This window comes from Mobula birostris, chromosome 6 (assembly GCF_030028105.1).
Source record: "Mobula birostris isolate sMobBir1 chromosome 6, sMobBir1.hap1, whole genome shotgun sequence".
NCBI lineage: Eukaryota > Metazoa > Chordata > Chondrichthyes > Myliobatiformes > Myliobatidae > Mobula > Mobula birostris.
In genome coordinates this window covers 8,318,702-8,342,543 of record NC_092375.1, presented here as the reverse complement: position 1 = coordinate 8,342,543, position 23,842 = coordinate 8,318,702, and the positions used below count along the sequence as shown (strand labels likewise).

At 44.5% G+C, this 23,842-nt stretch overlaps 1 long non-coding RNA gene across 21 annotated transcripts in view; it reads left to right on the top strand.

Moving 5' to 3' along the window:
* The window catches only part of LOC140198802 (uncharacterized), a 325,008-nt gene that overhangs the window by 177,890 nt on the left and 123,276 nt on the right, over window positions 1-23,842 (top strand). For all 21 annotated transcript variants that reach the window (XR_011886241.1, XR_011886248.1, XR_011886245.1 and 18 more), the window contains 2 exons: window positions 2,476-2,611; window positions 23,279-23,354. This is a non-coding gene — a long non-coding RNA (uncharacterized lncRNA). The remainder of the gene's footprint in view (window positions 1-2,475; window positions 2,612-23,278; window positions 23,355-23,842) is intronic.

Here is a 23,842-nt window from a genome sequence, read left to right as displayed (position 1 = left end):
ATACAGGCTCTTCGGCCCACGAAGTTGTGCCGAACATGTCCCTACCTTAGAATTTACTAGGCTTACCTATAGGCCTCTATTTTACTAAGCTCCATGTACCTATCCAAAAGTCTCTTTAAATACCCTATTGTATCCACCTCCACCACCGTTGCTGGCAGCCCATTCCATGCACTCACCACTGTGAGTAAAAAACTTACCCCTGACATCTCTGTACCTACTCCCCAGCACCTTAAACCTGTGTCCTCTTGTGGCAACCATTTCAGCCCTGGGAAAAAGCCTCTGACTGTCCACATGATCAATGCCTCTCATCATCTTATACACCTCTGTCAGGTCACCTCTCATCCTCCGTCGCTCTAAGGGGAAAAGGCTGAGTGCAAATTCAAGGGAGATGTGTGAGTCAGATATTTTTTTACACAGAAAGTGGAAGGTGCCAGGAACAGGCTGTTAGGGACTGGATGGCAGTAGAAGCAGGTACAACAGAAGATTTCAAGCGAATATTCGATAGATGTATGAATGTGCAAAGCATGATGGGATATAGATCGTATACAGTATGTAAGGTTAGTTTAATTAGTTATCACTAGTTCAGTTTGGCCCAAAGGCCTGCTCTTGTGCTGCACTGTTCTGTATTCTTGGTGAGGGGGCTGAGGTGGTGAACAGAGAGTGGCTTGAGGTGGGGTGGGCAAGAGGGAAGGAGAGGTCTGAGGGCAGAGAGGTGGGTAGGGGGAACCCATGGGTGAGGATAGAGGCTTTTTTTTAAGCGTGTTGTACCAGACATTCAGCCATTCTTGTCTGGCATGTGGTGTCAGGATTAACCGGGTCACGTTATGAACGTTCCTGACTCGACCCTTGTATTTTTTACGAGGCCGGGTGGCTAGCTTGACACTCAACCCGGCATGGTTGGAAAGCGTGCTCGGGGGTGGCCCGACCTGGATTCGAACTCGGGAACCTTCACTCCGGAGTTCGGCGCTGATCTCACTGCGCCACCAGCCGGCCAGGATAGAGGCCTAAGGGCAGTGACTGAGCAGAGAGAGGTGGTTTCGTGAGATCGCTCAGAAAGGTGCTGATAATCGAAGGTCGGAGGTGTGAATGAATCAGAGTCAGGTTTAATATCAGTGGCAAATGTCGTGAAATTTGTTGTTGTGTAGCCGCAGCACATTGCAATACAGAATAATAAAAAGAAACTATAAATTACAATAAGAAATATAATGTTTTTAAAATTAAAAAGTAGTGCAAAAAGAGCAAAATTAAAGAAAAATACAGTGAGTTAGTGTATGTGGGTTCAGAAATCTGATGGTGGAGGGGAAGAAGCTGTTCCTAAAATGTTGAGTGTGTGTTTTCAGGCCTCCTCCTTGGTGATCAATGAGAAGCGGGCAGGTTTTGGATGGTAGGGGTCCTTAATGATGCATGCCACCTTTTTTTGAGGCATCATCATTAGAAGATGTCCTCGATGCTGTGGAAGCCAGAGTCCGTGATGGAGCTGGCTTATTGAATGATCAGGGATTGTGGATTCAGAGGAAGAGGGGCAAACACCCCGGTTATCAATAGGGGCAGGAGTGAGGGTCTGAGGTGTAAATATCTGAATAGTGAGGGAACTGAGGATTGAAGGTTGCAGAGCTGGTAAGGGGGGGTGGGAATAAGGAGACTAGTGGACATGGAAGGTGATGGACAAGAGGCTGATGAGGGAAGGGCCAAGGTGGGAGGGGACTGAGGGCAAGGGGCTGGCGTTCCAGCCAAGCTCTCCACGGGGAGCACTTGCCGCTGTTTGGCCTGTCTCTGCAGGCGAGCGATAGATTGGCAGCTGAGTTGGAGAAAGTCACTGTCTTGGCTCCCTTCCCAGGATCTGCGAGTGCTTAGGTGGTAATGTAGCCCAGGACCCCTCCCCCTTCATTTTATCCGTAGGGTGGGGAGGAGAGTGAGGGAGGAGAAGGGGGAGAGCAAGCAAGAGGATAGCCAAGGTCTGACCGCACCCTTCTCTCTCTCTCTCTCTCTCTCTCTCTCTCTCTCTCTCTCTCTTCTCTCTCTCTCTCTCTCTCCTCTCTTTTTCTCTCTTTCTCTCTCATTCCGTCTCTCTTTCTCTCGTTCTCTTGCGTTCTCTCTTTCTTTTTCCTTTCTCTCTCCCTTCCGTCTCCCTCTCCCTCTCTCCCTCTCCCTCTCTCTCTCTCCCTCTCTCTCTCTTTCTCTCTCTCCCCCTCTCTTCACTTCTCCCTTCACCCCCGTCTTTCTTTACTCCCCCCCTTTCCACTCTCTCTCTCGCGCTCTTTCGAATAAAGGAACAAAAACTCAATTGGAGATTGCCGCTCTTTTCCCTCGCCCTGTGTTTCACAAGTTTTACAAAGACTGACTGCAGCCTGCTGCTCTGATCTGGGCATCTTCAGTTTCATTTTGGTTCTTGGCGGCACCTTATCTATTTTGTTTTCATTTCTAAATCATTCCACCCTACCCTTTGCTAATTGGCACCTCAACGCATGTTAACAGTGACCGCTGCAGTCTGTGGCTACGACACCCTGAGGAGAGAGCGGCGAATGGGGATGAGCCAGCGTGTTTCGATGGCTGCGTACCCACAGTTTGAAAGTCTGTCCATGACTGTTATCTTCCAGACATCTACAGTGAGGTAAGCTTATGGATGTTACGTCTATTCCCGATCCGAAGCCAGATAATGGCACCTCGTCCCTAGCTTTTCTTTCATTCTTTTGCGGCCCAAAACTGACTAGATTTTTCCATCCATTTCCGTCTGAATCATGCGAACTTCGCTTGAAAGCAGATTTTACCCTCTGTCCGTTCTGTATGGAATGACTGGCCAGCTTGTGTGGTCGCCGAAGGAACATTGTGCGTAGACAAGATTTTTCGGAGATTGTGGTGGGGGGAGGGTGCGGGGGGGGGGAGGGGCGCAGAGTAGGGTGGGGAGTTGGCGGGTGGAGCGCGGAGTGATGGCTGGCAGAGCATGTGCGTGGTTGCCCAATCCGGGGAGAGGCAGTGGGGTGTCGGTGGGGAAGGGGGGCTGGCGCATTGTTAATCAAGAGACTGCCGCACTTCGCATGCGCTCATGTCACCCCAGTCCCAGCGGTTTACTTGCCCACCCCAAACGTTGGTCTCTAAGCCTGCGGAGGAGCAGGAGGGGACGTCAATGGGACTGGGTCTGGCACGTTACCCCTGTCCCCTCTGGATGTGTTTGCGGTGTAAGGTCACATTTGCAATCAGGCCTGGGGGGGGGGGGGTGGAGTGGGCATGGAGAAACAGCCGTGAGGCCCCAGCAACCAAACATGGCACCTTTCCAAAGACAACTTCCAGAGCAGCAGTCCCAGCAATGCCATGAAGCCTTTGCTTGTCTTACACTCAATATTATTCGCTTGCACTGACCCTCTGTGCTGTGAGAAGGCTGCTCTTTACAAATGTTTCAATGGAGGGAATCATAAATCTTTTGCTTTTTAAAAGATAAATATTTTCTGTGCAGCTCCGTTTAGGAATTTGACTGTGCAAGGCCCACGGTACATAAGGCCCCAGCTCCGTGTCTAGTCAAAGCAGTGTACGTCTGGAATTTGATTTTCTTCACCCTTTCCTGCACTTCCTTTTTCCTCAGTTGTGGCTTTCTGCGTTCACCTCTGGGAAGGTGGCTTGTAGCTATTCCAATAGTTCCATCTAAACCTCTCCCTGAGGTTAGACGGGCTTGGAACACCAAGTTCAAAGCAAATTTATTATCAAAATATGTATATGTCACCATCTACTACCCTGGGATTCGTTTTCTTGCGGACCCTCACAGTAGATGCAGAGAAACACAAAAGGATCAATGAAAAATGACGCAGGAAGTCGGAAAAATAACCATTGTGCAAAAAAGAACATAGAGAACACAGGAGCAGGCCCTTCGGCCCACAATGTTGTGCCAGAACAATTAAATTAGTATTCAACTGCTGAAATAAACTAATTGCTTCTGCCTACACCATGTCCATATCCTTTCAGTTTCCTTACATTCATGTATCTGTCTAAATATCTCTTAAAAGAGAGGTTGCCGCCGATTCTCGACTGGGGATCTCAAAATAAAAGTGACATCGCAGACTGTAACATCGAAAACAATGTGCTGTTGGTCTCCCTTCTCACTGCAGCAGGAGTGATACCTGCTCTCCCTTGTTAGTGAGAGAGATGGCCTGCAGCATGTCGAGCTGTCGGGTGAACAGTGGTTTTTGATGGACGCTAAATGATGGCCTTTTTGGGACCCTTGTTGTTGCTTGCATGGTGGGTGATGGGGAGGCTCACGCTTTTGCTGGAATAAATGGGGGAAGGGGTGATGCCTTGCTGCTGCCTGTACGTGGGAGTGGGGAGGGGTGCTTTTCCTGTCTTTCATTCTTTGGGGGTTTCTCTTCTGTTTCATGGATGTCTGCGAAGAGTAAGAATTTCAGGTTGTCTGTTGTATACTTTCTCTGATATTTAATGGAACCATTGAACTATTGAAAGTTCCTAAAGCCTCTGCCACCAACCCAAGCAATGCATTGCGGTCACCCCCCACTCTCTGCGTAAAAAAAGTACCCCTCACATCTCCTTTGAAATTACCCTATGCCCTATGGCATGAGACATTTCTACCCTTGGGAAAAGATACTGTTTGTATACTCTTACCTGTGCCACAATGCAAAAAAAAACCCACAAATAATAATAGTAACTAATAAATAATATTGAGAACAAGGTTTAGAGTGCTTGAAAGTGAGTTTATAGGTGTAGAATCAGTTCAGTGTTCATAGGAAACTGAGGAGTAACCTTATATAGGAATTGGAGTTGGTTTATTGATGATGCTTGTATACTGTATGGTGTTCCAGTGTAGAGCTTGTTTTGTATATTGTTCATGCAGATCAAATCTTTACACAGTGCATTGAGGTGGAACAAGGTAAAACAATGAAAGAATGTGGAATAAAGTGTAAGAGATACAGAGGAAGTGTAGTGTGCAAAAATCAGAATGAGATCATCATCATATTCATCATTATGTGCCGTGTCATATGAGGTGGGCGATCATGATGTTGATTATGATCATGGCAAAATTTCCTTCAGAAGGGGTTTGCCATTGCCGCCTTCTGGGCAGTGTCTTTACAAGATGGGTGACCCCAGCCGTTATCAATACTCTTCAGAGATTGTTTGCCTGGTGTCAGTGGTCACATTACTAGGACTTGTGATTTGTGCCAATGGCTCATATGACCATCCACCTCCTGCTCCCATGGTGTAATGTAACCCTGATTGGGGGACTATGCAGGTTCTACACCTTGCCCAAGGGTGACGTACAGGCTAGTGAAGGGAAGGAGCACCTTGCACCTACCTTAGTAGAGATGTACCTCCATGCTGCCACTCAACATAGTGAAATAGGTGTGTAAAATCATGAGGGACATTGGTAGGGAAATGTACACAGACTTTTTCCCCAGGGGTTGGGAAATCAAGAACTAGAGGGCATATATTTGAGAGAGGAAAGATTTAATCGGAACTTGAGTGACTATTTTACACAGATGGTGTTGGTTCGATTATATGGAACAAGCTGCCAGAGGAAGTGGCTGAGGCAATGCAATAACAACATTTACAATACAGTTGGACAGGTACATTGGATAGAAAAAGTTTAGAAGGATCTGGGCCAAACCAAATGTCAGAGAAAATGGAACTAGCTTGGGAGGGCAACTTGATCAGTACGGAGAGGTTTAGCAGAAGCATCTATCTCTAAACAGCATCCATCCCTAAGGACCCTCACCAGCCAGGGCATGCCCTCTTCTCATTGCTACCAGGTAAAGGAGCCTGAAGATAGATACACACTCAATGTGTATGTATGTTTCTTCCTCTTTACCATGAACCCATGAACACTACCTCACTATCCCGCTTCCTTTTTCCACTATATATTTACAAGTGTATATATTCTTATCGCAACATTTAGTAACTTTTACGTATTGCACTGTACTGCTGCCGCAAAACAACATATTTCATGACAGATATCAGTGATCATGACCTGATTCTGATTCACAGCTGATCTGAGTTCCATGGTGACAGTAGATGACGTCCTCACACTCCATATGGGTAAAGGTTGAGAGCAACTGATGCCTGATCCCACAGGTGCTTGAAACCACTTCCAAAGAGCTTCGTTCCCTGAGCTGAGGGTAGTTGTGGGAGGGTGGTAGTGAGCTGAGGCAGTTATACTGTTGAATAACAATAAGACTTAGGAGCAGAATCAGGCCATTCAGCCCATCGAGTCTGTTCTGCCATTCTATCATTGCTGATTTATTATCCCTCTCAACCACATAACCTTTGACACCCAGACTACTTACGAACCTATAAATCTCCACTTTAAATATACCCAATGACTTGGCCTCCACAGTCGTCCTTAGCAATAAATTCCACAGGTTTATCTCCCTCTAGCTAAACTAATTCCTCCTCATCTCTATGGAAAAGTGTAAACTGTCAGTGTTTTGGGCTGAAAGCCTTCATCGGGACTTGAGAAAAAAAAATGAGAAGTCAGAGTAAGAAGGTGGGGGGAGGGGAGGAAGAACTACAAGGTGGTAGGTGACAGGTGAAACAGGGATGGGAGAGTTGAAGTAAAGAGCTGGGATGTCAATTGGAGAAGGAAATAAAGGGCTAGGGAAGGGGGAATCTAATCTAAATGGTCCACGATGCCCTCTCTATAGGAGACATCCTCCCTACATTCACTCTATCCAGACCTTTCAATGTCCAATAGGTTTCAATGAGTTTCCCCCTCCCCTCCACCCCCCACTTTCTTCTAATCTCCAGCAAGTACATCAGAGAGCCATCAAATGCTCCTTGTTAGTTAACCCTTTCATTCCTGGGATCATTCTTGTGAACTTCCTCTGGACCCTCTCCAATGCCAGCACATCTTTTCTCAGTTAAGGTGCTCAATCCTCTCACAAGACTGCAAGTGCAGTCTGACCAATGCACTTATAAAGCCTCAGCATTATATTCGTGCTCTTATATTCTAGTTCTCTTGAAATGGATGCTAACATGGCAAGGTGTTTCCACTGGGCAGTGGGTTCCAGGATCTGGACATACTGTATTGATAATGAAGAACCACATATTCTAACTACATTTATCAACAAAGTATGTAAGCAGTATACAACTCCGAAACTGGTCTTCACCATAGACAGTCACGAACAAAGAAGGACCATGGAACCAACCCATTTAAAGTATAGCATCGAACATCAAATCCCCCTCAAACCAATAAAATATTTCCAGGTGAGGACAGTGTGGGTCATGAAGGGAAGTGGTGATCTCCCCTGCACCTGCTGTCTATGTTCTCCCTGCAGGAGAGGTCATGGATTTGAGTGATGGTGTTGAATTTCTCCAACTCTCCTCTTGGTGAGTCACCTCAGTCTGTCCCAAATGTCTTACATTCTGCACTGAATGATTTCAATTCAGGCTGGGACAGGGGCATTGAAGGTAAAGGCTTTGAAATACATCCTCTGTCAGGGAGGTGACCTTTAACCAGACAAAAGAGAAAAAGGAGAGATGGAGGGAGTATAGTATGCACATCCATGTTCGATAGATGAAGCAAAGGTTTCCTTGAGCATCACTGAGATTTTCTCAACCGGGCCAGTAAGACAGGCTAGTTGTCTGGTAGGGAATGTGTCCTTGGTGAGAGCTGTTGACTTTCTACTAGGTTAGTGCTTCAGGTCAGTCTCTTTCATACTCAAGTCATAGAGTTATAAGAAAGTAGAACACAGAAACAGCCCTTTTGGCCCATCTGATGCATGCCAAACCATTTAAACTGCCTACTCCCAACGACCTGCACCGTTGCCATGTTCCTCCATATCTTAACTTAAATGTTGAAATCAATTTCGCATGCACCACTTGTGATGGCAGTTCATTCCACACTCTCATGACCCTCATGTTCCCCTTAAACTTTCACCTTTCACTTTTAACCCATGACCTCTAGTTGTAGTCCCACCCACCCTCAGTGGAAAAAACCTGCTCATATTTATCAATATTCCTGATAATTTTGTATACCGCTATCAAATCTCCTCTCAGATCTTCTACCTTCCAAGGAATAAAGTCCCGACCTATTCAATCTTTCCTTAATTGTCTGCAATTAATGTGTCTGCATTGCAGCAGATGCCAGTGAATCTACAGTACCAAGAAGAATACTCAGACCAAGTGGTTTGTGGCTCACATGGGCCTCCTCTCCCACCCTTCTTCATCCCCCTTCATCATTACATCCTTCTATTCCTTCAATGCTTCCGACAAGTTTCCCCATAGCTGGGCAGCCAAGCAGGAGTAAGACCAATACAGTAAATTGCTGGGTATTAAGGAATGTTGATGAACAGACGGATTTAAGGGTTCCAAATTGCAAGCTAGTTAGATTCGAGGGTTTTAGATTTGGGTTCATATTCAGATTCAGATTTATTTGTCACATATTCAGTGCAGTGCAAAAGTCTTTGGCACACACACACACACACACACACACACACACACACACACACACACACACACACACACATATATATATATATGTATAGCTAGGGTGCCTAAAACTTTTGCACAGCAGTGATTTAATTATATCCATTGCACTGTACTGCTGCCACAAAAAAAACATGTTTCATGACATATGTGAGAGATAATAAACCTGATTTTGTTATGGGCCTCTGTTGTGGACTGAGAGTGGGAAGGGGGCTGGGAGAGGGGAATCATAATTAGGAAAAGGGGAAGGGAGAGGGGAGGGAGCAAGAAGCACCTGAGAGACTTTCTGCAATGATTAATAAACCAATTGTTTGGAATCAAATCACCTTGTCTGGTGTCTCAGGGGTGTGTGTATTTGCACCCGCGCCGACCGCCGTCCCTGGCATTCTTTCACACCATTGGTCTCACACCCTCCGCCCTCCCTACTCACAACAACCTTTGCTCCTGCCCGATTTACAAACTCGCTCTTTGCTCCACGTTGACAAATACAGTACTGTGTAAAGGTCTTAGGCACCCTAGCTATATATATATGTCTAAGAATTTGACACAGTACTGTATATTGAAACATACAGATGAGTGCATCATTTGTATTAATACCAAGACACGCAAGCTGACTGGGAGTGTTGCCATACATTCCAGGTCGATAATTCTCTGAAAATAGCAACACAGGCAAATAGAGTGTTGAAATGGTCATATGGCATTCTTGCCTTCAGAGGTTAGGCGAGTTAGACCATTAGACAATAAGACATAGGAACAGAATTAGGCCATTCAGCCCATCGAGTTTGCCCCACCATTCTATCATGGCTGATCTCAGGTCCCACTCAACCCCATACACCTGCCTTCTCACCCTATCTTTTGATGTCCTGACCAATCAGGGAACAATCAACTTCTGCCTTAAGTATACCCACGGACTTGGCCTCCACCACAGTCTATGGCAGAGCATTCCACAGATTCACTATTCTCTGGCTAAAAACCTCCTTACCTCTCTTCCAAAAGGCCACTCCTCAATTTTGAGGCTGTGCCCTCTAGTTCTGGATATCCCCACCACAGGAAACATCCTCTCCACATTCGGTCGGTTCCAATGAGATCTCCCCTGCAGTTGGGATGTTATGCTGCATCATTGCAAAACACTGGTTAGACTTCACATAGAGTACTGTCTGCAGGCCTGGTTAACACATATGATGTGATTTGTGCAGGGGGGAGTGTAGAGGAGATTCGTTAGGATGTTGCCTATACTTCATTTATTGGGGCGGTGGGTTTGGATAAGCTGGGATCCTGATGAAGAATCTCGACCCGAAACGTTGAATATTTATTTCCATCCGCAGATGTTGCCCGATTTGCTGGGTTCTTTCAGCATTCTGTGTGTGCTACTCAAAGTTTCCGGCACCTGCAGAATCTCTTGTGATTCGAATAGGCTGGGGCTGTCTTCCCTGGAGGGTAGGTGGCTGACCAGTGACCTGATAGAAGTTTTTAAGATAATGAGAGATACATATAGAATAGCTGGTCAGAATCATTTTCTACGGTAGGAGTTTCAAAAACAAGAGGACGTAGATGAGAGAAAAGTGTATTAAAGGGGATTTGAGAGGAATTTTTACACAAGAGCAGTTGATATTTAGAATATTCTGCTGGAGGAGGTGGTGGAATTAGCCACAATTACCTCATTTAAGAGGCATTTAGGCATTTAAAATAGTCAAAGGCATAAAGGGATTCAAGATTCAAGGTTGTTTAATGCCATTTCCAGTACACGTTAAAGGAGAATGAAATAGTTGTTACCCCAGCTCCAATGCAGCTAACTAAACACAATAAGATAAAGAACACAATAATAATAATAAACATCACACAATAAAAATAAATACATAAGACAGCATATATACATACATTGATTGTATGTCCATAAAGTGATGCTGGACACCAGAGTCTCTGTACATAAGGTGACTGGCAGGAAATGATAAAGTAGTGGTGACTGGGGATGTGGAGGGGTGTGGGGTGCACCTGTTCATCAGCCTTACTGCTTAGGGAGATCTTGCAGATGATACCAAAACTGGGGGTGTAATGGACAGTGAGGAAGACTATCAGAGCTTGCAGTAGGATTTGGATCAGCTGGAAAAATGGCAGAAAGAATTTAAGCAACACACACATAATTTTCTCCAATCCTGATGAAGGGTCTTGGCCCAAAACGTCAACTGTTTACTCTTTTCCATAGATGTTGCCTGGCCTGCTGAGTTCCTCTAGCATATTGTGTGTGTGGCTTGGATTTCCAGCTTCTGCAGATTTTCTCTTGTTTGAGTTGGAATTTAATACAGACAAGTGCAAGGTCCATCAATAGGACCACCCAGAGCAGGTCTTACAGAGTGAACGGTAGGGCACTAGATAGGGTTGTACAGAAAACTTTTGGCACATTGGCCTTCATAAATCACATATTAAGTACACAAATGGGAAATTATGTTGAATTTGTATAAGACATTGGTGGGGCCTAATTTGGAGAATTGTGTGCAGTTTTGGTCACTACCTACAGGAAAGATGTAACTAACATTGAAATAGTACAGAGAAAATTTACAAGGCTGTTGCCGGATCTGGAGGACCTGAGTTATAAGGAAAGGTTGAACAGGTTAGAACTTTATTCCTTGGAATGTAGAAGATTAAGAAGAGACTTTATGGAGGTATACAAAATTATGAGGGGTATGGACAGGGTAAACGAAAACAGGCTTCTTCCACTGAGATTGGGTGGTACTACAACTAGAGATCGTGGGTTAATGGTGAAAGGTGAAAAGTTTAAGGGGAACATGAGGGGAAACTTCTTTACTCAGGGGGTGGTGAGATGGTGGAAAGAGCGGCCAGAACAAGTAGTGAATGCAAGTTCAAATGCTATATGTTAAGGGAAGTTTGGATAGGTGCATGGATGTGAGGGGTGTGGTCCCAGTGAAGGTCGATGGGTGTAGGCAATTTAAATGGTTCGGCATGGACTAAATGGACTAAAGGGCTTGTTTCTGTGCTGCACTTTTTATGATTCTATGAAAGCAATGTTTTTGAGTCTGGTGAGTGCCTCATGGATGCTATGTAGCCTCCTCCCTGGTGGAATCCATGAGCAGGATGAGTGGGGATCTTTCATGAGATAGTCATGGTGCAGGCAAATGGGATTAGTATAAATGAGCAAAAAGGACAGGATTGGCATGATGGGCTGTAGGGCCTGTTTCTGGACTGTACAGATCTGTAAGTCTAAAAGACTCTCGCTTCTATCAAACAGACGGGGACAAAGATCGGGTCACTGGAGCTGTGAAACATATTTGAGCTGCCCAGTTCCATCCACAATACAAGTCTTATTTATCTATCTACCTATCTATCTGTCTGTCTGTTTATTTATTTATTTATTTAGCGATACCGTGTGAAACAGGCTGCTTTGGCCCACTGAGCTGCACAGAAACCCACCTATTTAAACCTAGTCTAATTACAGGGCAATTTACAATGACCAATTAATTTATGTCTTTTGGCACATCTTTGGGCTGTGGGAGGAAATTGGATCCCCTGAAAGAAACCCACGTGGAGGATGTCAATTCTCCTAACTAACGCCCCAAGCATAATAGCCTTGTTCTAATCGCTAAGCCACCGTGGCACCCAAGAGTCTTAAGACCATGAGACATAGGAGGAAAATTAGGTAATTCGGCCTAGTGAGTCTGCTCACCATTTCATCATGGCTGATCCCCTCTCAATCCCATTCTCCCGCCTTCTCCCTGTAACCTTTTACACTCTGACTAATCAGGCGTCCTCTGTAAAGAGATTGTATTCCTCCCTGTGAATGCGTGGGTTTCCCCTGGGTGCCCTGGTTTCCACCACAGTCCGAAGAAATACTGTTTAGAAGGTTTATTGGTCATTGTAAACTGTCCTGTGATTAGATTTGGATTAAGTAAGTGGGTGGTGGAGCAGTGAGTCTCTTTAGGCCAGAAGGGCCTGTTCCTCGCGGTATCTCTAAATGAATAAATGTAGCTCGGAAAGAGTTGGGGAGCATTAGCAGTGAAGGCTTGGAACATATGGCAAAGGAGAAATTATTGGGTGTGAGGACCAGTTCTGTCAGACAGATGAGGGTGTTGATGACTAGGAACTGGTTCGTGCTGTTGCCTTTATTGTAGTGCAAAAAAGAGTTGGTTTCACAGAAAAAGTGAACTGCATCATTTGCACTAACAACCAATGCAACCTAACCATGTGCTGGGGTGGGGGTGGGGGTGGGGGTGCACAGCCTGCAAATGTCACCACCCATTCCAGCGCCAACATAGCGTAGCATTTTTAATCCTTTGTCGCTGCCAACACTTCCAGGACACCTGCATAAATTAACTGGCACAGTGAGGATCCTGTACTATGAGGTGCCCATGCAGGGACCATCAGTTAAACAGCTCTCGGCACAAGATTGCTTTTCTTATCCTGAAGACTTAGAGTAAGAACATAAGAATGTAAGAGCATTGCTTAGTAGGGTTTTTTTACTATCACCAAAAATTTTTCAACCTTTAAAATAATGTTTTGCTTTCTTGAGACATTGTAACTGTTGCTTACTTTGATGTACTCATGTTATTTTGGATAATAATAATAAGAAGAAGATTTGAAAAGAAAAGAAAGAATGTAAGAGCAGTAATAGGCCACTTGGTCCCTCCAGTCTGCCCCACCAGCCAACATAATCATTGTAGATGTGCCCCAAGCCTCCTGTTCTCTTCTGTGCTGTTTCCCCAGAACCCTTGGTTCCCTGAACTTCCTACAGCACATCTCCTTCCTCTTGAGGTACTCCCAGTGTTCTAGCCTTCACAATCCTCAACCCGGTGGAAAAGATTAAATAAAGAGCAGTTAACGGAGAAAGTGCATATCTTTCTGAGGTTTTCATAGCTCCAGGTTATAGCCAACTGCATGGGTTTCTGCAGGACGTACAACCGTACAGTACGGGAAAAGCACTTTGGCCCACAATGTTGTGTCAAACCAATTAATTTGGTAATCAGATGGCCTAGTAAACTAATCCCTTCTGCCTACACAGTGTCCATATCCTTCTGTTATCCTCACATTCATGTGACTATCTAAACATCTCTTTGAAGTCTCTAATATATTTGCCTCTACCATCAACCCAGGCAGTGCATTCCAGACACCCCCACTCTCTGTGTAAAAACATTTGCCCCTCACAACTCCTTTGAAATTACCCCCTCTCTCCTTACATGCCCCCTCTGGTATTAGACATGATTACCTTGCAGAAAAAGATACTGTCTGACTCAGAGAAAACAGTTCACTCCAGGGAGCAGTTTGGGGCCCCTTATCTTAGAAAGGATGTGCAAGCACTGGACAGGATTCAAAGGAAGTTCCTGAAAATGATTCCAGAATTGAACGGCTTGCCATATGAAGAGTGTTTGATGGTTCTGGGCCTGTACTCACTAGAATTCAGAAGAATTCATGGAAACGTACCGAATGTTGAAAGGTCTTGATCGAGTGGATGTGGATAGGATGTTTTCTATGGTGGGAGACTCCAGAAGCAGAGGACACAACCTCAGAATAAAGAGGCATTCTTTTAAAACAGAGATCAGAAGGTACTTCTTTAGCCAGAGAGTGGTGAATCTGTGGAATTTGTTGCCGCATGCAGCTGTGGAGGCCAAGTCTTAATGTGTATTTAAGGCAGAGGTTGATAGGTTCTTGCTTGGTCAGGGCATTAAGGGAAAAATGAGGGCGGAGGTAGGGGGAAGGCAGGAGATTGGGACTGAGAGGAAAGTTGGATCAGCCATGATGAAATGGCGTAGCAGACTTGATGGGCCAAATGGTCTAATTCTGCTCCTATATCTTATGGTCTTATGGTGAAAAACAAGCCAAGTTTGCCATCCTCTCATAATAGCACGCGCCCTCTAATCCAGACAGCATCCTGGTAAACCTCTTCTGCACCCTTTCCAAAACCTTGACAAAGGGGTGACCAGAACTGAGTGCAATACTCCAGATGTGGCCTAATTAGAGTTTTGTAAAGCTGTCATGTTTACATGTTGACAGCCATATTGTTACTCAGCAGACAACCAGACAAAGCAGCATGATAGTAGCTGGATGATCTGAGCTACAACACATTTTGTTACCAAAATAAACTTTATTCATAATAACAAATATTAACAAGAATGAACTGAAGGCATTGCACTTCAGTTCTGCCAAGTTTGGAGGATTGTGTACAATCTTGGTCACCACATTTACAGGGAGGATGTAAAAGTTTCAAAGTCAGTCGAGTTTATTGTAATATGCACAAGTACACGTATGTACAGGTGCAGCACCTTCACAGGCATAGGTTGAAAACATTCGCAAGAAAAATATAAATGTGCTGCCAGGGGGTAGTGGTGCAAGCAGATACGATATCAGTGCTGGGGGGTTATTTAGACAGATGCATGCACAGGCAGGGAACGGAGAAATATAGACCACGGGATAAGTTTATCTCAGCATTATGGTTGGCACACACACTGCAGGTCGGAGAGTCTGTACTTGTGTGGATCTTGTTCTGTGTTAACTGTACCTTGTCATATGATTGGTGGTTGTCCATCGTATCCAACGATGACAGAAAAATCAGTGCATGAGAACTTAAAGTTATTGCTCTGGGACAGTTCCAGTCTTTCAACGTCAGAAGTCTAGGTCCAGTGGAAGCAGTATTTGTCACAACTGTGGTCTTTCTTGTTTGCAGTGGATGACCATGACTACTTCTGTACCTTGTCATGCCCTTCGTTCTTCATGAAGTGTTGCAAAACTGCCGTCCTTTTCATTTGGTTTCGCTGTTGATCTCATTCGCCCAGTCCGCTGGAGCTAACTTTACATGCTAGGGCAGGCACGTCCCTATCTCACCGGGGTATGAGGCCCACTGGCTCCCTTCACCTGGTTTAGCCGCCTGTCACAGTGGTGTACCGGGGCGAGGGTGCTGCTGTATGCAAACAGCTACTTGGAGCAATAGGTGAGATCTGAATGTCTGGTGAGGACCAAAGGTGAGCGAGTTACCCCAGATCGGACATGGCAAGCGTCTTCGTCAGAGGTGTTACACCCTCCATGGTCACCCCATACAACACACCTCAGTGCCTCTACCTTCTTCGAAGTTTGCACAGATTTGGTGTGTCATCTAAAACTTTGCCGAACTTCTGTGGATGCACAGGGAGAGCATCCTGACTTGTTGCATCGTTTCTTGGTAGGAAATACCAAAGCCAAGAATGGAAAAGCCTACAAAAATGCTGGATGCAGCCCAGTCCAGCAGAGGCAAAGCCAACCTCACTACTGAGCACATCTACAAGTGGTACTGCACAAAAAAGCAGCATCCATTTTCAAGGACCCCCACCATGCTCTCTTCTCGCTACTACCATCAGAAAGGAGGTGAAGGAGCCTTAGGTCCCAGAGCATCAGGTTCAAGAACAATTATTATCTTATAGCCATCAGGGTCCTGAACCAGTGTGGATATATATGTAGATAAAGAGAATGAACCAGAAGCTACTGACATCAAGACCCAGAAACTACTAACAATACATGGAGGATTCCATCCAAAGTTCAACATTGAGCAACTGTACACTCGCCAGAATGGAAGAGGACCAGGACTTGGAAGTGAGAGAGGCTACAGTCCTGGAAGAAATGCAAATCATCCATGAGTATGTCAGGAAGATGGCCCCTAAGGCCATCCTGCTAAGAGGATACCTCAGACAGCAGGGAGGGGATATGGAAATGGAAGTGGGTGAAGCAGACCCAGAGGACCAGAGGCCACGGCAGGACAAGCCACTGCATGGGATGTGCCATTGCCAGATCTCAGAGGCGGCTGACGTAAGAAAGTCCTACCAATGGCTGGAAATGGCAGGGCTGAGGGACAGTGCAGAGGCTCTGCTTGTGGCTGTACACGAGAACAGGCGCTGAGCACAAGAGCGATAGAAGCAGGGGTCTATCACACCAGACAAAACCCAAGATGCAGACTGTGCAAGGAATCCACTGAACCCATCTAGCACATAGTAGCAGGATGCAAGATACAAGCAGGGTCAGTATACATAGAATGGCACGTCCAAGTTGCAGGAATTGTGTACAGGAATATCTACGCTGAGTGTGGATTGGACACTCCCAAATCCAAATGGAAAACATACGAGAAGGTAGTGGGAAATGACAGAGCTAAGGCCCTGTGGGACGTCCAAATACAGACTGATAAGCAGGTACTGGCCAACCAACCAGACATAGTATTACTGGACAAGGAACAAAGAAGGCAATAGTAATAGATGTGCCAATCCCGAATGACAGCTACATGAGGAAGAAAGAATATCAGAAGCTGGAGAAATACCAGGGCTTGAAAGAGCAGATAGAAAGGATGTGGAAGGTTAAAGCCAGAGTAATCCCGGTGGTGATAGGAGCACTTGCGGCTGTGAATGGGAGACTGGCTCCAACAAATCCCGGGAACAACATCTGAGATCTCGGTCAAGAAGAGCTCACTACTGTGAACAGCAAAAATACTGTGTGGAACCCTCAAGCTCTCAGGCCTCTAGGCCTCCGGGAGAGGGAGTGTGAGATAGATAGATAGATAATTTTTTTGCATATTTTGCCTTCTTCTGCTCATTGTTTGCTTTGTCAGTCTTTGTTTCTGTATCATTTTACATAAATTCTATTGTATTTCTTTGTTTTCCTGTAAATACCTACAAGAAAATGAATCTCGAGACACTTAGTACTTTGATAATAAATCTACTTTGAACTTTGTGATGTACGCATCAAATAACTGATCCCACAACAATACTGGCACTATGAGAGTCACTCTGGTTTGAACGGCTTTAAACTCTTGCTCTTCTGATTGAGGGGCGGGAGCGTTCCTGACCAAGCCAAAGAGTTTTAACAGATTCTTTTTCCTTGTTCGGTTAGTTCATTCTACTGGTGAAGTAACATTGGGGGTTGGGGGGGGGGGATAATTTTTAAGTGCATCTAACATGCCAACAGTAAATTCCAGGTAATAATCTAGAGTTGAGAAAGGAATCAGAATGGGGGGAAAATTGTTAACACAACACGCGTTGGAAAAGGCTTCATCAAGATGTTATTCTGCTTTTTTGGCCCATGCACAAAATTCTTGACAAGAGGCCCTTGTGAGTCCAGGAACTCAGCCAGAAACCTTATCCTTACATGACCCACAGTTAGGAGCCGAGTCTCAAATTGTCTTTAGAAACAGGATTCTGTGGCAAGCAGCCCTTCCTGTGAGGATAAAGTTCCTTTTAACATTGCAGTCTCCACTTGACAGCTACTTGGAGAAGCAATCGGCCCATCATAGCTGTTCTAGCTCTTTGAAAAGGCTCTCCAATTAGTAGAACACCCTTTTCTTTCCTTAAATCTTAAAGCCCTAAATCTTTCCCTTTGAAAGGTTTATCCAATTATTAGCAGATATTCCACCTGATTAGACCACACTTGGAATGTTGAGTTCAGTTCTGATTCCCTCCACATAGGAAGAATGTAAAAGAGAGGGTGCAGGGGAGATTTACCAGGATGCTACCTGGACTGGAGAGCATGCCTTATGAAAATTATTTGAGCAAGATAGGTCTTTTCTCTTTGGAATGAAGGAGGGTTAGAGACGACTTGATAGAGGCGTACAAGATGATAAGAACATTGATCGAATAGATAGCCAGAGACATTTTCCCTGGGTGGAAATGGCTAATACCAGGGGGCATAATTTTAAGGTGATTAGAAGAAAGTATTGGGGGGGGGTGGAATAGCAGAGGTAAGTATTTTACACAGAGCGAAGTGGGTGCGAGGAATGTCCTGCCAGTAATGGTGGTAGAGGCAGATACTTTGGGGACATTTAAGAGCCTCTTAGATAGGCACAAGGATGATAGAAAAACGGAGGGCTATAGAAAATGGAGGTGAAAGAGAAGTGTTAGATTGATCTTAGAATAGGTTATACGGTGGGCACAACTTCAAGGGCCGTAGAGCCTGGACTGTGCAGTAATGTTTTATGTTCTAGTCTCTCTTTTCCTCCTGGATCTGTCTCTGTCACCCGCTCAGACAGCACATTCTAGATCATAGCTTGCTGCTTGCTGCGTTTAAAAAAAAATTCTTTTTGTCTCGGTTCTACATCCCTTGCCAATTATCGTAATTCTTTGTCCTCTCGTTAGCGACTCTTGCCAATGAAAATGCTTTCTCCTATTTTTCTTACTAAGCACCCTTACGAAACTTTATAAAGTGCGCATATGACTGAGTGCAAGATTATAACGCTGGCACAGAAATCAGCCCTGAGGTTTCCATTTGATGGAAAATGGACGCCGGGCTGTAGAATCCATTTCCCAAAAGAGTATCTGGAAAAAAATAACCTCACACTGGAACAGGTTCCAATTTAGCCAGTCCCAATAAGTTAATAAGCCTGATTGGAGAGAATACCAGTCTGTTTTCTATACTCCAGCTAAGGTCAAGTTTATATTCTAGAAATGGTGATGCAAGAAGGTACAAGAAGCCTCAGGATCCACACGACCAGGTTCAGGAACAGTTATTACCTCTCAGCCAATAGGCTCTTCATCCGGTGTGGATAACTTCAATGAACCTCATTCCCCCATCACTGAAAAGTTCCCGAAACCTATGGAATAATTTTCAAGGGCTTTTTATCTCATGTCCTCAATATTTATTTCTTGTTTATTTATTATTATTCTTACTTTCTTTTTGTATTTGCACAGTTTGTTGTCATTTGCACATTGGTTGTTTGTCCATCCTGTTGGGCGTGGCCCTTCATTGATTGTATAGGCCACAAGAAAATGAATCTCAAGGTTGTATATGGGGCTGTATATGTACTTTGATAATAAATTTACTTTGAACTTTGAAGAGATTACAGATGCTGGAATCAAGAGCAAAATGTAAACTGCCAGAGGAGGTCAGTGATTTGAGCAGCATCTTTTAGGGGAAAGGGATGGATCGAGATCTGCATCTGGAGCAGATCTGATCCCGATGCCAGACCTCAACCTTCACTTAGCCTTCATAGATGCTACTTAACCTGTCTGGTGACGTACTAAATATCCTCAAACTCTTCATGAAATATAGCTGCTGTCATGACATCTTTGTAATTGCATCAATATGTTGGGCCCAGGATAGATCCTCAGAAATGTTGACCCCAGGGACTTGAAACGGCTACCATTTCCAATGTTGATCCCTCGATGAGGACTGGTGTGTGTGTGTTCTCTTGACTTCTCCTTCCTGAAGTCCACAGTCAATTCCTTGGTCTTATTGACGCTGAGTGCAAGCTTGTTATTGCAGCAGCACTCAACCAACTGATCTATCTCACTCCTGTATGCTGCCTTGTTACCATTTGAAATTCCGCCAACAATAGTTGTGTTGTCGGTACATTTAGGATGCCATTTTAGTTGTGCCTCGCTACACAATCATGGGTATCAAGAGAATAAAGCAGTGGGAAAAGCACAAATCCTTGAAGTGGGCTAGTGTTGATTGTCAGCGAGGAGGATATGTTATTTCCGATCCGCACAGACGGTGGTCTCCTGGTGAGGACGTCAAAGATCCAGTTTCAGAGGGAGGTACAGAGGCCCAGAGTTTGGAGCTTGTTGATTAGAACTGAGGGTATGATTGTGTGGAATGCTGGCTGTAATCAATAAACAGCAGGCTAACATTGGCATTACTTTCGCCAGGTGATCCAAAGCACAGTGAGAGCGCAGTGAGATTGCATCCACTGTTGACTTATTGTGGCGATAGGCAAATTGCAGTGGGACAGAGTTCTTGCTTAGGCCGGAGTTGATTCTAGCCACGACCAACCCCTCAAAGTACTTCGTCACAGTAGATGTAAGTGCCACTGGGAGATAGTTGTCAGCAGATAGTCACACAGCCCATTGAGTTTATTGCTTAGAACACAGAACAATACAACCCAGTGACAGCCCCTTTGGCCCACAATGTTGTGCTGAAACAATTAAATTCGTAATTAAATACCCAACAAAACTAATCCCTTCTGCCTACACAATGACCATATCCTTCTATTTATCTATCAAAGAGCCTCTTGAATGCCTCTGTCAAATTTGCCTACACCACCTCCCCTGGCAGCCGCCACTCTCTGTAAATAAGCAAACTTCCCCAGTACATCTCCTTTGAACTTTGAGTGCATGCTTGGTGATAGATACTGTCTGTCTACTCTATCTATGTCACTCATAATTTTATAAATCTCAATCAGATCTCTATTTTGCCTCTGCTTCTCTATAAAAAAAACAACCCAAGTTTGCCCAAGCTCTCCTTATAGAACATGCCGTGTAATCCAGGCAGCATCCTTATAAATCTCTTCTGCATCTTCTTCCACAATTTCCACAGCTTTCCTATAAAGAGGCAACCAGAAATGAATGTAGTACTCCAGATGCAGCCTAACCAGAGTTTTACAAAGCTGTATCATAACTTCCTGGCTCTTGAACTCAAAGCCTCAATGAATAAAGGCAAGAATGCCATACATCTTCTTTACCACCCTGCCAACCTGCGTGTAGCCACTTTCATGGAAGTAGGAACGTTGACCCCAAGGTCCTTCTGCTTTGTTCTTAAATACAAAATGGGGTTGTCCATGGATGCCAGCTTTATCATGGGCACTAGCTGGCCCACCATCGAGGCATCACCATCCAGGACGTGCCCTCTTCTCATTGCTACCACCAGGGAGGACTTACAGGAGCCTGAAGAAACACACTCAATGATTCAGAACCAGCTCTTCCTGTCACCATCAGAATGGTCCATAAACACTTGAACTTCACTATTTCGCTCTCTTTTGTGCTAATTAGTTATTTTAATATATCTTATTGTAACTTATAGCAATTTTTTATGTATTGCAATATTTTTGTGCCACAAAATAACGTATTTGACTACCCATGTCACTGATAATAAATTTAATTCTGATCCTGCGTGGTCCTATGAAGGAAGTCTGGCTATGATTCAAGGTCACTGAAAACAAGTAGACTCAACAGAAAGAGTCTACAGGAATGTTGTCTTGTAGGTTTGGGGTTTCCCATCCGGTCTCTTTGCATGTCTGGTGTTTTTGATGGAGCAAGGCGGCGTGTAGGTTGGTGAACTGGGGTGAGTTGCACCCTTGAACCAGGTCAGTGTTCTGATGACACCAATGGCCACTGGCTACCACAACACTGAGAATGGTGAACTGGGAAATCCAAAACAAGGGGGACATTGTGGCAAATTAGGGGGACAGAGGTTATAGAGTCTAGCGTACTATAGCACAGAAACATGCCCTTTGGCCTACTTAGTCTATGCCAACCTGTTATTCTGCCTCATCCCATCTACCTGCACCTGGACCATAGCCCTCCAACCCCTTAACATCCATGCACTTATTCGACCTTCTTTTAAATATTGCAGTTGAACTTACCACCACTTCCAGTGGCAGATTGTTCCACATTCACACCACTCTATGAGAGAAGTTTTTCCTCAGCTTCCTCTTAAATATTTCACCTTTCACCCTAAAACTATGACTTCTAGTTCCAGTCTCACACAACCTGAGTGGAAATGCCTGTTTGCATTTACCCTTTCTTTACTCCTCATAATTTTGTATACCTCCATCAAATTTCCCTTCAATCGTCAGTCTTCCAAGGAATTAAGTCATAGCCTGTGAAGAAATGAGGTGTGTAGAAATATTCTTTTCTTAGAGAGCAGAGGACAAGTTGAGCTGAAGGGCCTGATTCCATGATATATTACTGTATTACTCTATGGCTCTCTAACTCAATGATTTGAACCTCCCAACTTAAGGTCCAGGGTACTACCTCTGTTGGCCGAAGACAGTAATGCACCAAAGTCAATGGTGCATTTTGGGATATGGAATAAGCTTGGATGGGGAGTCTTGGTCAACATGGACCAGTTGGGCCAAAGGGCCTGTTTCTGTGTCGTATACAGCGCCTATAAAAAGTATTCACCCCCTTGGAAGTTTTCATGTTTTCTTGTTTCACAACATTGAATCATAGTGGAGTTAATATGGCCTTTTGGCACTGATCAACAGAAAAAGACTCTTTCTTGTCAAATTGAAAACAGATCTCTACAAAGTGATCTAAATTAATTACAAATATAAAACACAACATAATTGATTGCATAAGTATGACCCCAATCAAGTCAGTATTTATTAGATGCATTTTTGGCAGCAATTACAGCCATGAGTCTGTGTGGGTAGGTCTCTATCAGCTTTGCACATTGAGACACTGCAATTTATCCCCATTCTTCTTTACAGGACTGCTCAAGCTCTGTCAGATTGCATGAGGATCATGAGTGAAAAGCCCTTTTCAAATCCAGCCACAAATTCTCAATTGGATTAGACCATAAAACAGAGGAGCAGAATTAGGGCATTCAGCCCATCAAGTCTGCTCTGCTATTCCATCATGGTTGATCCCAAATCCCACTCAACCCCATACACCTGCCTTCTTGCCATATCCTTTGATGCCCTGACCGATCAGGAAATGATCAACTCCCGCCTTAAATATACCCATGGACTTGGCCTCCACCGCAATCTGTGGCAGAGATTCACTACTCTCCGGTGAAAAACAAAATCCTGCTTACCTCTTTTCTAAATGGTCAACCCTCAATTTTGAGGCTATGCCCTCTAGTTCTGGATACCCGCACCACAGGAAACATCCTCTCCACATCCTCCTTTTCTATTCCCTCCAACATTCGGTAGGTTTCAATGAGATCCCCCTCCCCACCCCCCCGCATTCTTCTAAATTCCAGTGGGCACGGGCCTAAAGCTGCCAAACGCTCCTCATATGTTAACCCCTTCATTCCTGTAGTCATCCTTGTGAACCTTTTCTGGACTTGCTCTAATGAAAGTTCAAACTACAAGCAATAATGCTGCATCACCTAAATCAATGCCATTTGAGGCTGAAGGAATTTATCTATTAAAATTTTAAAGCAATCTATTTACTTGCAGGAAATAAATGAAGTCTGACAAGACATGAACGAAATGAAGGAAACATCCAGTGACAGACCATAGCTACAAGACAGAGGTACATATTCCATCCTATTGCACTGGTGACTGATGACTTGTCATGGCCTTGCACTTTATTGTCTTCCTGCACTGCAATTTCTCTGTAACTGTAACACGTTACTCTACTGTTGTTTTATCCTGTACTACCTCAGTGCACTGTTGTAATGAATTCATCATTGTGAACAGTATGCAAGACAAGCTTTGCACTGTAGCTTAATACATGTGGTAATAGTAAACCCAATTTGAATGACCTTGCAAGGAGTGAATAATGAAGAAGATAGTGTAGAACTGGCCTTCCCTCTTCCGGTTTGAAGTAGTCTTCTTGACACCTTCTACGAAGTGGATTATGTTTGTACTTGTCCAATGGCTATAAATTTGCATTGAAAAGTCTTGTGGATTTGAATAATGCTGTGGAAATGAGCTTGAAAGGACCTGTTGCAGGTACTGGAGAGCTTGAGTCATAAGGAGAGACTGGTTAGGCTGGGACTGTTTCCAATTGAGTGAAGG